Source organism: Chlorocebus sabaeus, chromosome 9 (genome assembly GCF_047675955.1).
Source record: "Chlorocebus sabaeus isolate Y175 chromosome 9, mChlSab1.0.hap1, whole genome shotgun sequence".
Taxonomy (NCBI): Eukaryota; Metazoa; Chordata; class Mammalia; order Primates; family Cercopithecidae; genus Chlorocebus; species Chlorocebus sabaeus.
The window spans coordinates 92,890,113-92,903,916 of NC_132912.1; positions in this window are offsets into that span (position 1 = coordinate 92,890,113).

A 13,804-nucleotide genomic window follows, 5' to 3' on the forward strand; every position below is an offset into this window, starting at 1 on the left:
ATACCTCCAAAGTCATTATATGAGGCCAGTATTACTCTGATAGCAAAATCAGTCAAAGACAAGTTAATATCCCAGATGGATATTGATAGAAAAATTCTCAACAAAATATTAGGAATTTGGACTTAACAATACATGATTAATATAAATATTTTATATGGATGTGGGATATTCCTATGTGGAGGAATCACATTACCTGATTGCAAATCATACTACAGAGCTATAGTAACAAAAATGGCATGGTGCTAGCATAAACAGTACATGGTTCTGTTTAGACACATAGAACAATGTAACAGAATAGAGAACCTAGAAATAAATTCATACCTCTACAGTAAAGTCATTTTTGACAAAAGTACCAAGAACATACATTGTGGGAAAGGACGGTCTCTCCAATAAATGATGCTAATAAAACTGGATATCCATTTGCAGGAGAAAAAAAACTAGACCTCAATGTCTCCCCATGCGTAAAAATCAAATCAAAGTGGATTAAAGACTTAAATCTAAGACCAAATACTATGAAACTACTTCAAGAAAACATTGGGGAAACTCTCCAGGACATTTAACTGGGCAACGATTTCTTGAGTAATACCCCAGAAGCACAGGCAGTCAAAGCAAAAATGGACAAATTGGATGACATCAATTTAAAAAGCTTCTGCATGGCAAAGGATACAATCAGTAAAATGAAGAGAAAACTTACAGAATAGGAGAAAATATTTTCAAACTACCCATTTGACAAGAGATTAATAACCGAAATATATAAGGAGCTCAAATAACTCTAGAGGAAAAAAATCCAATAATATGATTAAAAAATGGGCAAAGAATTTGAATAGACATTTCTCAAAAGAAGACACACAAATGGCAAACAGGTATATTAAAAGGTGCTCAACATCATTGATCATCAGAGAAACGCAAATCAAAACTACGATGAGATATCCTCTCACCCCAGTTAAAATGGCTTATATCCAAAAGTCAGGCAGTAACAAATGCTGGTGAGGATGTGGAGAAAAGGGAATGCTTGTATACCGTTGATAGGAATGTAAATTAGTACAACCTCTATGGGGAACAGTTTCTAGGTTCTTCAAAAACTAAGAATGGAGCTATCATATGATCCAACAATCCCACTGCTAGGTATCTACTCGAAAGAAAATCAGCATATCAAAGAGATATCTGCACTCCCATGTTTACTGCAGCACTATTCAAAATAGCCAAGATTTGGAAGCAACGTAAGTGTCTGATATGGTTTGACTGTGTCCCTACCCAAATCCCATCTTGAATTGTAATCTCCATGACCCCCACATGTCATGGGGGGTCTTGGTGGGAGGTAATTGAATCATGAGAGAGGTTCCCCCATGCTGTTCTCATGGTAGTGAGTGAGTTCTCATGAGATATAATGGTTTTACAAGCATCTGCCATTTCCCCTGCTGACACACATTCTCTCTCCTGCTGTCTCGTGAAAAGGTGCCTTCCACCATGATTGTAAGTTTTCTGAGGCCTCTCCAGCCAGGAGGAACTGTGAGTCAATTAAATCTCTTTTCTTTATAAATTACCCAATCTCAATTATTTCCTTATAGCAATGCAAGAACAGACTAACACAGTAAATTGGTACCAAGGTAGTGAGGTGCTGCTATAAAGATACTAAAAAATGTGGAAGTGACTTTGGAACCGGGTACTGGGCAAAGGTACCCGGGCAGGGGCAGAATGATATGGTTTGGCTGTGTCTCCACCCAAATCTCATCTTGAATTGTAATCTTCATAATCCCCATGTGTCATGGGAGGGACCTGGTGGAAGGTAATTGAATCATTGAGCTGGTTTCACCTATGCTGTTCTTGTGATAGTGAGTGAGTTCTCACCAGATCTGATAGTTTTATAAGCATTTGACATTTCCCCTGCTGACACTCATTCTCTCTCAGGCTGCCTTGTGAAGAGCTGCCTTCCACCATGATTGTAAGTTTCCTGAGACCTCTCCAGCCATGTGGAACTTTAAGTCAATTAAACTTCTTTTCTTTATAAATTACCCAGTCTCAGGTATTTCCTTATGGCAATGTGAGAAGGGACTAATAAAGTGTCCATCCACAGGTGAATGGATAAGCAAATTTGGTACATATGCACAATAGCTTACTATTCCACTGTAAAAAAGAATGAGATTCAGTCATTTGCAACAACATGGGTGGAACTGGAGGTCATTATATTAAGTGAAATTAGCCAGGCAAAGAAATAGGCAAAGAAAGACAAACTTTGCATGCTCTCACTTATTTGTGGGAACTAGAAATTAAAACAACTGGAGTCATGGAGAAAGGGAGCAGAGAAATGGTTACTAGAGCCTGGGAACGGTAGTAGCAGTGTATGTGTTGGGGGTGGGGAAAGGGCATGATTAATGGGTACAAAAAATAGTTAGAAAGAATAAATAAGACCTATTATTTGCTAGCACAACAGGGTGACTATAGTAAAAAAAATAATTTAATTGCACATTTCAAAATAATTAAAAGTGAATAATTAGACTGTTTGTAACACAAAGAATAATTGCTTGAGGTGATGGGATATCCTGTTTACCCTGATGTGATTATTACGCATTGCATTCCTGTATCAAAATATCTTACGTAACCAATAAAAATATACACCTACCATGTACTGATAAAAATGAAAAACTAAAAAACAAACAAACAGACTTGTATAATTGCACAAATGTGGTTAATCCCATGGTGGTTTTCTTTGTATATGCTTGTAATGAAACGTTTGACCAGCAAACATAAAACTTATCTAAAAGTAGGTGTTCACTGGCGCAGTGATGATCTGTTTGACTGTGTAAATAATGTTTGAAGCTGTCATTAAAATGTGTAATCCTATTTTCAATGCATGGCAGAATTCTGTTATTTCAAGGAATACAATGGTATTTCAGCACCGCATATACTGGTTTTCCAAGTTGGGATTTTTAGCAATATAAAGTATTATAAAATAGTACTCCCCTAAGGGCCTATGAAGAAATATTTAAACCTTTATGGTTATAAGCATTCTCAGATTATTGTGAAGTTGAAGACATAGGGCTGGTCCAGACATAGGGTTGGTCCAGATTTTCTATGTCTTTCTTCCCTCCTCAAAGTTACCTTCATTACCAGGATCAAGTCCAGGCTCACATGGATGACTCCATCTGAGATATGTCAGTGTTGAAAAGTGGAGAGTAGAAGTAATTATCCATATGCCAAGGGCCCCAAGTCATTCATCTGAGGCAACTGATATATCTGGTCTGAATTCTGCAGCTGGTTGTCAATTTCATTCAACAAATTCATTAAATATACATTTATTGAGTTTCCTTCTGCAGAACCTTGCCTTTAGTGCTGGAAGAAAAATGAGGATATAGAAACACAAATTCTTTTAGCCAGTAGTCCCTATTTCGCCTTACATAACTGTGGCCATTTACGGTCCTGTGATAAATAAAGCAGACTATTCTTAGTGATTTAATTGGCCTGATTTTTTCCTTTGCAGAGACCAGTGGATAATGCCCACCTCCAAGCCAGCATATTATAGTATCTCAATCCCCACCTCCAATTCTTCTACCTATTCTATCTCTCCCCACATTATGGAAATCCATGTAATAGAAAAGGGAAAAAGATGAGTTCAGATTCTATCTTATTTATAAATCATGTCACATACTGACATTTTTCTATGATTCTCAAAGCCACCAACAGGTTCAGCATAAATGATTTGCATCATGCAGGTGATATCAAAAGTAGTTTTTAAAGCAATCATTTGGGGCAACAGGAAGAACGTTATATAAATGCCTCATAGAGCCTTGGCAGAGAGCAAGGAACAAAGCAGATTTGAAAGTTCTCTGCTATTTGATCTATTTGGATCTCTTATAATAAATATCAAGCCTCTGCAGTATTTTTAATATTATTCCTTAATAATAATTCATTATTCCATTTAAGAGTTTGCAGTTTAGTGGGAGTGACTGCATAGTCACTAGACAATTTCTCAGCTCTACTCTTCCTTTTACTTTTGGGAGGCTTCCACAAGCCAATTTCATTGCAAATGAGAGTATCATATATTTCATAAAGGAGCAATAAAATGTTCTGCTGAAGGCTTAGATCGGTGTTTCATTTCCTTTCCAACCAATTCAGAATTCTCTTTGGCCTGGGACTTAAGAGATTATGCTAATTTTTCTGGCAGCCCCATAAAAGATCAATTCCATTATCTTCCAGTGTTTTTCACCTAATTAACATTTTTGATCTCAAATAAATAGATGAGCTCTTTTTATATAATTTATTAACTTGATTATTTCATCTCTCTTTTGTAAAAAAAAAAAAAAAAAACCCAGAACAGTTTGCGCAGCTTAGGAAAATTTTAATATAACACAAGTCAAGGAGTTTCTATTTCAGAATTTTGTATACATTATCTGATATTGGATAGAGAGAGCTGTGTTCTTCTCTCAGGACCCTCAGAGGGTTTGTGGTTGGTGGAGGTGGGGAGTTGTGGAGAAATTTGTTTCCTCATTCCTTTCTTTTTTATCTTTACCTTTGATCAGTGTAGCTTGTTAAAAGATTAAAAGAAAAGACATTTACATATTATATGCTTTAAATTTGTTCTGTAACATCAAACAGTAAAATATGTAAAGATTGTTTATTACATATTTAATATTTATGCCTCTTTCCTACTAATAGAGCACATATAGGGATATTAAATTAACAATGAAAGAAAGCATTTTATGAGAGAAATATGGTTAAATGATTGTGCACACCATTTTTTTTTTTTGTGCACACCATTTAACCTCAAAATGTTATCTGTCAGTTCTTGTATAGTCAATATTTAAAATAGCTTTATTATTTAACTGTTTTGGTTTCTTCTCTTTTCTTTAATTTTTGCTAGCTTTTCTGGTTGCTTCTTCCTCTGACTCTTTTTTTTTACCCTAGTCTAGGCTTCTGCTTTCTGCCCAACTAGGAGGACTCTCCCTCCAGATCCAAAACCAACGCTTTTTTGGACAAGAATTTTATTTACAGGTAGAAGGTGGTTTCATTGTTAGAGTAAGAAGTGGCTTCAATGAGTGGTTGGCCCTGCTTTGGAGAAGGGCCACAGATCAACTATTCCAAAAGCAAAGTTGTTGTTTTGGTAGCTGTACTCAAATTTTACCTGGTTATACAAGTTGTCTCCTTCCAGTCTCATCCCATCCCACACTCCTTTGTCTCACTCGGCTTCAGTCTTCTTTCTCCACAAATATTAAAAAACACTATCCTGCTTCCAAGCTGTCATACACCTTGTTCCCCACCTTTTGTCTTTTCTCTCAAGCTTAAATGCCATCTTCTAAATGCGGCCTTCACTAATCATCAAAACAGATTACCCTGTTATATCTTATGATAGACTTTCCCCCATCACAGAATTTATTAAATTTGTCCACTTGATTTTCAATTTTCTTGCTTTTGTCTGTTATATTGGAAAATAAACTTCATGAGGCTGGGAATGTGTTCGAATTGTTCATTATTGCATCTTTATGACTTGGTTTAGAGCCTGGCACATATTAGATGCTTGAAAAATATATGTTGAGTAAATAGGCAATAGTCTTCATAGGAAGTTACTTCATTTAGTTAGATGATCACGCATTAAAGTGACTATCTATGTTAAAGTATCTATGTGAAAGTACTGTGTTAAAGTATCTACGTAAATTAGGAATTAACTTGACTTGAACTTTATTGCAAATTTTCTGAATTTGTGCTTAGCAAAGAAGAATTTTAGGAGCTAAAATGATCATTTGTCTCTGTGGTAGTGTGAATTTAAATTATTTTATTTAAAATAACAACAATTTTTCCTTATATATAGCTCATTATAGTGGCAGTACATGTTTGTTGCACAGAATTTGGAAAATATAAGTGTGGTGAAGAAAGTATAAAACTGCTGACCATCAGTCAGAGATAAGTTGTGGTACTTTTCTGGTTTAAGTACACATAAAATGTACATACACACTATTCATTAAGAAATTTCCACATATTGGGATCATACAGTATGCACCTACTTTGAAACTTGCTTTTTTGCACTTAATCTTTATGATGACCAATTCCCATGCCACTAGATATTGCTCAAAAATCCAAGTGGCCACATGGTATTTAATCCTGTCAATGTTCTAAAATGTATCCACTAATTATAATTCTGGCTCTAGTAATTGGTTGGGAGTTGGAAACTTGACCCAAGCCTGGATAATTGAATCCTCCTCTAGGATATTTATGACTATTGAGGATAAGAACTTCCTTCTTCTTTGGAGATGGAACAGCTGATATATAAATTGAGATCCTCATTATTTAGAAAAAGAAAGTAATAAGAGAGAATAAAATAAATGTGGAAAGATGTACAGAGATAAAAGAGATGAAGAAAGAGCATACCTTGAAGGTATGCTAGCTCCTGATTCCGTTAGTACCTGAGACAGCTCTACCCTTCCTGTAATTCAAATGAACTGATAAATCCTCCATGAGCTTAAATTGGTTGGAGTTGAGTTTCGGTGACTTGTCACCAAAAGCATCTGGAAAAATATAGATTCCAATGACTTTTACATAGAACTTTGTGACATCAGTGAAAATCTGGGCTAATTATCATGAATAGCCTGAAAAAATTGTAGTCCATACACTCCTCTAGGTAATCTTACATCTATCCCTGAATTCAGTCACAGGAACAAAGTGCTATAATCCTGGATTCTTTTGCATTGACTCCCTTTTAGAACTAAACTTTAGAGTGATGGAATCAGCTCATCTATCGGATCCATTAAGAAGAAGCCTACACTGTCACATGTGCTGAAAAGGATGCTATTGAGCATAGTGTCCATTTCTTTACCCAGTGTCCTTATTAGCAGACTGTAGATAAAAATTCCTGTCGTGTCTTAGTAAATGACAGGTTTAGTAGAGGACAGAGGACAGTCATACGTTCCGCATTTCCAAAACATGTTTCAATTTACTCATAACTCAAAATTCAATATAATAAAGGATAATGAATAGTTCTGCTTGCAACTGAAATTGGCACTAGCCAATCTGGAAGGCAATAACATAAACATAGTTTATAATTTTCTTGGCACAACAATCATGAGATTATGCTATTTTTATTAAGAAAAATATGTTGTGAACCACATTATTTAAAATTTTATGCAAAAGGTAGAAGTTTATTACTAGTGCTGTGTTGCACTATTTTGTTTATTTTTACAGTGATTAGAGATATTTTAATGGCTACTTTGCAATTTACAGCTATTTTTTGGTGTGTATTCATGGGATCCATGTGCAACTTTGCTACATTAGTATATTGCATTGTAGAAGTCAGAGCCTTCAGTGCATCCATCACTGGAGCTACACACATTGTACCCACCACAAAACTTCCTATCATCCACCCTCCTCTCACCTCTCCTGCTCTGAATCTTCATTGTCCATCATTTCACACTCTTTTTACTGTATTAGTCTGTTCTCACACTGCTAATAAAGACATACCCAAGCCTGGGTAATTTATAAAGGAAAAAATTTAATTGACTCATAGTTCCACATGGCTAGGGCGGCCTCGCAATCATAGTGGAGGGCGAAGGAGGAACAAAGTCATGTCTTACATTGTGGTAGGCAAGAGACTGTGTGCAGGGGAACTCCCCTTTATAAAACCATCCAATCTCATGAGACTTATTCACTCATGAGAACCGCATGGGAAGGACCCATCCCCATGATTCAGTTACCTCCCACCGGGTCCCCACCATGACACGTGGTAATTACGGGAGCTACAATTCAAGATGAAATCTGAGTGGGGATGCAGTCAAACCGTATCATTCTGCTCTGGCCCCTCCCAAATCTCATGTCCTCATGTTTGAAAACCAGTCATGGCTTCCTAACAGTCCCCCAAAATCAACTCATTTAAGCATTAACTCAAAAGTCCACAGTGCAAAGTCTCATCTGGGACAAGGCAAATCTCTTTTGCCTATGAGCCTGTAAAATCAAAAGCAAGTTACTTACTTTCCAGATACAATGGCGATACAGGCATTGGGTAAATAGATCCCTTGCAAATGGGAGAAATTGGTCAAAACAAAGGGGCTACATGCCCCATGCAAGTATTAAACCCAATAGAAAGTCATTAAACCTTAAAGTTCCAAAATGATTTCCTTTGACTCCATGTCTCATATCCAGGTCATGCTGATGCAAGAGGTGGGCTCCCACAACCTTGGGCAGCTCTGCTTCTGTGGCTTGCAGGGTATAGCTCCCCTCCTGGCTGCTTTCATGGGCTGGTGTTGACTGTCTGTGGCTTTTCCAGGCTCACAGTGCAAGCTGTCAGTGGATCTGCCATTCTTGGGTCTGGAGGATGGTGGCTGTCTTCCCACAGCTCCACTAGGCAGTGCCCCAGTGGGGACTCTGTGTGGAGACTCCAGCACATTTCCCTTTCCCACTGCCCTATCAGAGGTTCTCCATGAGAACGCTGCCCCTGCAGAAAAATTCTGTCTGGACCTCCAAGTGTTTCCATTAGTTCTCTGAAATCTAGGCATAAGTTTCCAAACCTCAATTCTTGACTTTTGTGCACCCATAGGCCCAGCAACACATGTAAGCCACTAAGGCTTGGGGCTTGCACACTCTGAAGCAACGGCCTTAGCTGTATGTTGGCCCCTTTTAGCCACAGATGGAGCTGAAACAGGTAGGATGCAGGGCACCATGTTTGGAGGCTGCATAGAGCAAGGGGCCCCTGGGCCCAGCCCAGAAAACCATTTTTCCTGTTTATGTTTCCAGGACTGTGATGGGAGGGGCTACCATGAAGGTCTCCGATAAACCCTGGAGACCATTTTCCCTACCGTTTTGGTGATTAGCATTTGACTCCTTGTTACTTACGCAAATGTCTGCAGCTGGCTTGAATTTCTCCCCAGAAAATGGGGTTTTCTTTTCTACTGCATTGTCAGGCTGCAAATTTTCCAAACTTTTATGCTCTGTCACCTCTTGAATGCTTTACTGCTTATAAATTTCTTCCACCAGAAACTCTAAGTCATCTCTCTCAAATTCAAAGTTCCACAGATCTCTGGGGCAGGGACAAAATGCTACCAGTCTCTTTGCTAAAGCATAACAAGAGTTACCTTTGCTCCAGTTCCCAACAAGTTCCTCACCTCCATCTGAGATGAGCCTGTACTTTATTGTCCATCTCTCTATCAGCATTTTGTTCTAAGCCATTCAAAAAGTCTTTAGGAAGTTCCAAACTTTCCCACACCTTCCTATCCTCTTCTCAGTCCTCCAAAATGTTCCAATCTTCACCTGTTACTCAGTTCTAAAGTCACTTCCACGTTTTTTAGTATGTTTACAGCAGCACCCCACTACCTGGTACCAATTTACTGTATTAGTCTGTTCTCACACTGTAAATAAAGACATACCTGAGACTGGGTACTTTATAAAGGAAAGAGATTTAATTGATTCACAGTTCCATGTGGCTGGGGAGGCCTCACAATCATGGCGGAAGGTAAAGTAGTAGCAAAGTCACATCTTACATGGCAGCAGGCAAGAGAGCATGTGCAAAGGAACTCTCCTTTATAAAACCATCAGATCTCATAAAATGTATTCCCTATCATGAGAACAGCATGGGAAAGACCTGACCTCATGATTCAATTACCTTCCACTGGGTCTCTCCTGTGACATGTGAGAATTATGGGAGCTACAGCTCAAGATGAGATTTGGGTGGGGACACAGCCAAACCATATCAGCTTCCATGTGTATACATTATTTAGTTCCTGCTTGTGAGAACATGAAGTATTTGTCTTTCTGAATTTGAATTGTTTCAGTTAAGGTGATGGCCTCCAGTTCTATGCATGTTGTTGCAAAAGACATAATTTTATTCTTTTTAATGGCTGAATCCTGTTCCATAGTGTATATATATCACGTTTTCTTTATCCAATCCTTTGTTAATGGACACTTGGGTTGATTCCATATATTTGCTGTTGTGAATAGTGCTGCAATAAATATATGAGTCTAAGTGTCTTTTTTATATAACAGTTTCTTTTCCTTTGGGTAGATACCAAGTAATACTATTACTGGATTATATAATAGTTCTATTTTTAGTTTTTTGAGAAATCTTCATATTGCTTTCCATAATGGCTATACTAATTGCCATTCCCTTCAACAGTGTATAAGAACTCCCTTTTCTCTACATCCTCTCCAACATTTATTATTTTTTTACCTTTTTAATAATAGCCATCCTGATTGGCATAAGATGATATAATACCTCATTGTAGGAGTTTATTATCAGTTTTATATTGCACTGCTAAATTCTCATAAAAGGCAATTATACTCTACTAAGAATGGTTGAGCTTCTTCAAGTAAATTGTACTGTTTATATCCTGTAAACACTGTGGGTTATATAATTCATCAGGTTTTTCTGTTTTTGTTGATGGCTAAAAATCATAGAGATAAATTTGTGCCTCATTTAGAGAAAATGCATAATAAAAATTGTTCACCATATTCCTGTTTTGTAATTAACCTTCTTTTGGATCTAGTTTATATTCTTCTTGCCTTTGTGGTTATGCACTGTAACCTATTTTATCTTCCTTTGGTTCACAAATTTTATAAATTGTTTTATGTTCTTATTGGAAAATAATGAAATATTAGAATATAAAATACTTTGGGGGTACCTCTTTAAATCTTCTTTGCATGCCCCTCCCATTTATTCCCATGACCTTGCCCAATGACTGCCAAGTCCTTTGTCTGTTTCCTTTTTCCCAAAATCATTTCCTTTGGCAAGTGTGTATTCCTCTGTTGAATAAACGTAGAATGACTTAGGCAGCAAATGGTTTGGTAAAACACTCCACGTTGCTTTTTGTTTTGTCTTAATTCTTTTGAAAAACATCTTCTAAAAAAATCCACTTATTAAGAAATTCATCAATTTTAATTTTAAAAGTATAGTCTTTAAACATTCTTTGTATAGTTCTCTTCTCAGCCTTCTGTAAATGACTCAAATTTTATCTCTCAGTCTTGCATCAATTTTTAAAATTTATTTTATAATTTTTATTAGTGTTTAGTGTAACCAGTCTTAAGGGGATGCCAGTCTTACAGATAGAATCCCAAACAGAATAAGAATTGGCATTAGAAAACACTCAGTCTCTTTTTCTTGTTGTGTAATTACAGCTTTCAGTTTGCCAAGTAGAATCGTTTTACAGATGAAGATCCATGGTTAACTAGACAGCAGAAGCTGGAGAAATAATTGAGCTTTACTATCAGTTAGATTTTATTTTCATCACACAATTCTGTTTTACATGCTTGCTTTTCTTTCTGCATTTTAATTACCAGTGTCCCTTCTGGTTTTGTGTATGTGATATCGTTTATGTACGATTTTAAAATATTTTCTATGTTTTCCTCCTCTCATTTTGACATTTTCATTTGTCCAAAGCAGTAATGGCTTTTATGGTAATACTTAGCTCATGACAACTTAATTTCACTGAGAATCAGCCCACCTGTAGGAAGGGATCTTCGCAGATCAGCTTATACTGTGTGACTTTCCCCCTTTGCCAAAGCACCTTTGCTAGATGTACATTCATATTCTCTCCCAGTGAGTCAGCCAGTGTATGGTGCCTTGAAATGAACTGACGTCCACTCAGGAAGCTCTGGGGCAGGCATCTCCCAACCAGCTTCTGTGCTGGGAAAACAAAGAGAACATCCAGAGAGAAGCAGAAATGGAGAGAAGGCATGATTGGTTTTTATTTTTAACTTTTTGTAACTATTTATTTACTGTTTCAAATGCTTCCCCAGTCTAGCTATCCTTGAGCTCAGTATGTTACCCAACATCTTCCTCATAGAGTCTTTTTCTCTTTCTTAAGCCGTGATAAATTGCTTTCTGTTACTATTAGAACTGGGGCCAAGCCATTGTTACCAAAGTGAAGAGCCTCCAATGCAGTACTTTGGGAGTGGTAAATTCCCCTCTTCATGTCCCACCTTGTTTCTCTCATAAGAATTACATCAGTATTTTCTTGTCTCCTAGCCCCACAGCTAACGTATTGTGCCCATTGAGTTCCTTTGCCATTTGTGTTGTGTGTTCCCATTTTGAATTATGCTTGTCCCAAGTTCAGGTCATTTTCCTTATCTGTCAAGTATTCCTCTGAGCCCTCTCCTCTCTTTGTCTCTCCTTGTGCTTCTGGCCATCTCTTAGACCCAGGTGTTTCACACTATTTTGGACTTGGATTTCCACCTACAATAGGCCTGCTGCTCTCCTTGGCTTTGACCTCTTCCTACATTGATTCTTCTGCATCTTTTCTCCCTTATTCCATTCTTCCTGCAGGTTTTTGACAAAGCTGCATATATTGATCAGACTGCAAGTATTTTTTGTCTTCTTTCTTCTGTAAGAACAATTTTCTCTCTACTATTTTTCTCTTGGTGGTTCTTATTTATCTCTAGATTCTTCCTCTTTTCCTTATAAATTATAAAATTTTCTCTTTGAAAATAAACTTTCTTCTTTATATTCCTCTAACTGTTCCTGGAGTCTTATCTTACTGCCTTCTTATTGGCCTGTGTGTCCTCCCTGCATACATTTGGACTGAGAGAATAAGATCCTGACTCATTCAGATGCTCTGGTCAACCTCCCTTAACTATGGCTAGTTCTTGAAAAATTTGTACGAGTGTGACTTTGTAGATATAGATATTAAAAAGGAAAAGAATATTTTAGTCTGGGTTTTCCAGAGAAACAGGAACAATGGGAGATATATTTATACCTATATCTTTATATATTTACCTGTTAATTTTTATATAACTATGAAAAAAGACACTTGCACACACGTTTATAACAGCACAATTTGCAATTACAAAAATACGGAACCAGCCTAAATGCCCATCAACCAACAACTGGATAAAGAAAATATAGTATATATACAATATGAAACACTACTCAGCCATAAAAAGAAATGAAATAATGGCATTCACGGCAACCTGGGTAGAGTTGTAGACCATTATTTTACCTGAAGTAACTCAGGAATGGAAAATGTTGCGTGTTCTCACTTATAAGTGGGAGTTAAGCTGTGAGGATACAAAGGAATAAGAATGATATAATGGACTCTGGGGACTCAGAGGTAAGGATGGGAGGAGGATGAAGAATAAAAGACTACACATTGGTTATGGTATATACTGCTTGGGTGATGAGTGAACCAAAATCTCAAAAACCACCTCTAAAGAACTTATCCAAGTAACCAAAAACCACCTGTTCCTCCCCCAAAAATTTAAATAAAATAAAATAACAATTTTTAAAATTTTATATAACTATATATTTATATGTAAATAAATCTTCGTTATGTATATGTATGTATACAGAGAAAGAAGAGAGAGAAAGGCAGATTGTTATACAGAATTATATACAATTTATTCAAATAATTTTAGAGGCTGTGAAGGCCGAGAACTTCAGTCAGCAAGCCAGAAACCCAGAGTGCTGATGGTATAATTCCGGTCTGAGTCCAAAGGTCTGAGAACTAGGAAAGCAAATGATGTAAGTTTCAGCCCAAGTCCAAGTTCAAAAGCAGTAGAAGACCAATGTCTTCAAGGCAAGTTGAATTCTTTCTCTCAGCCTATTTGCTCTATTAATGCCATCAATGGATTAGAAGAGGCTCACTCACATTAGGGAGAGGATATGCTTTATTCAGTCTACTAACTTCAGTGTCAGTCTCTTCCAGAAACTCCCTCAAAGACACACCAAGAATAATGCTGAACCAAATATCTGGATACCCTGTGGCCCAGTCAAATTAACCATCATTACTTCAACTGCTCATCCACATTTTGTAGGCTCTCAACTCTTGGTGAATGCCTCTGGGCTCACTTTCCTTTAGTCTCAGAAATGCGAATTCCTGTTCTCAGTGAATTCTTT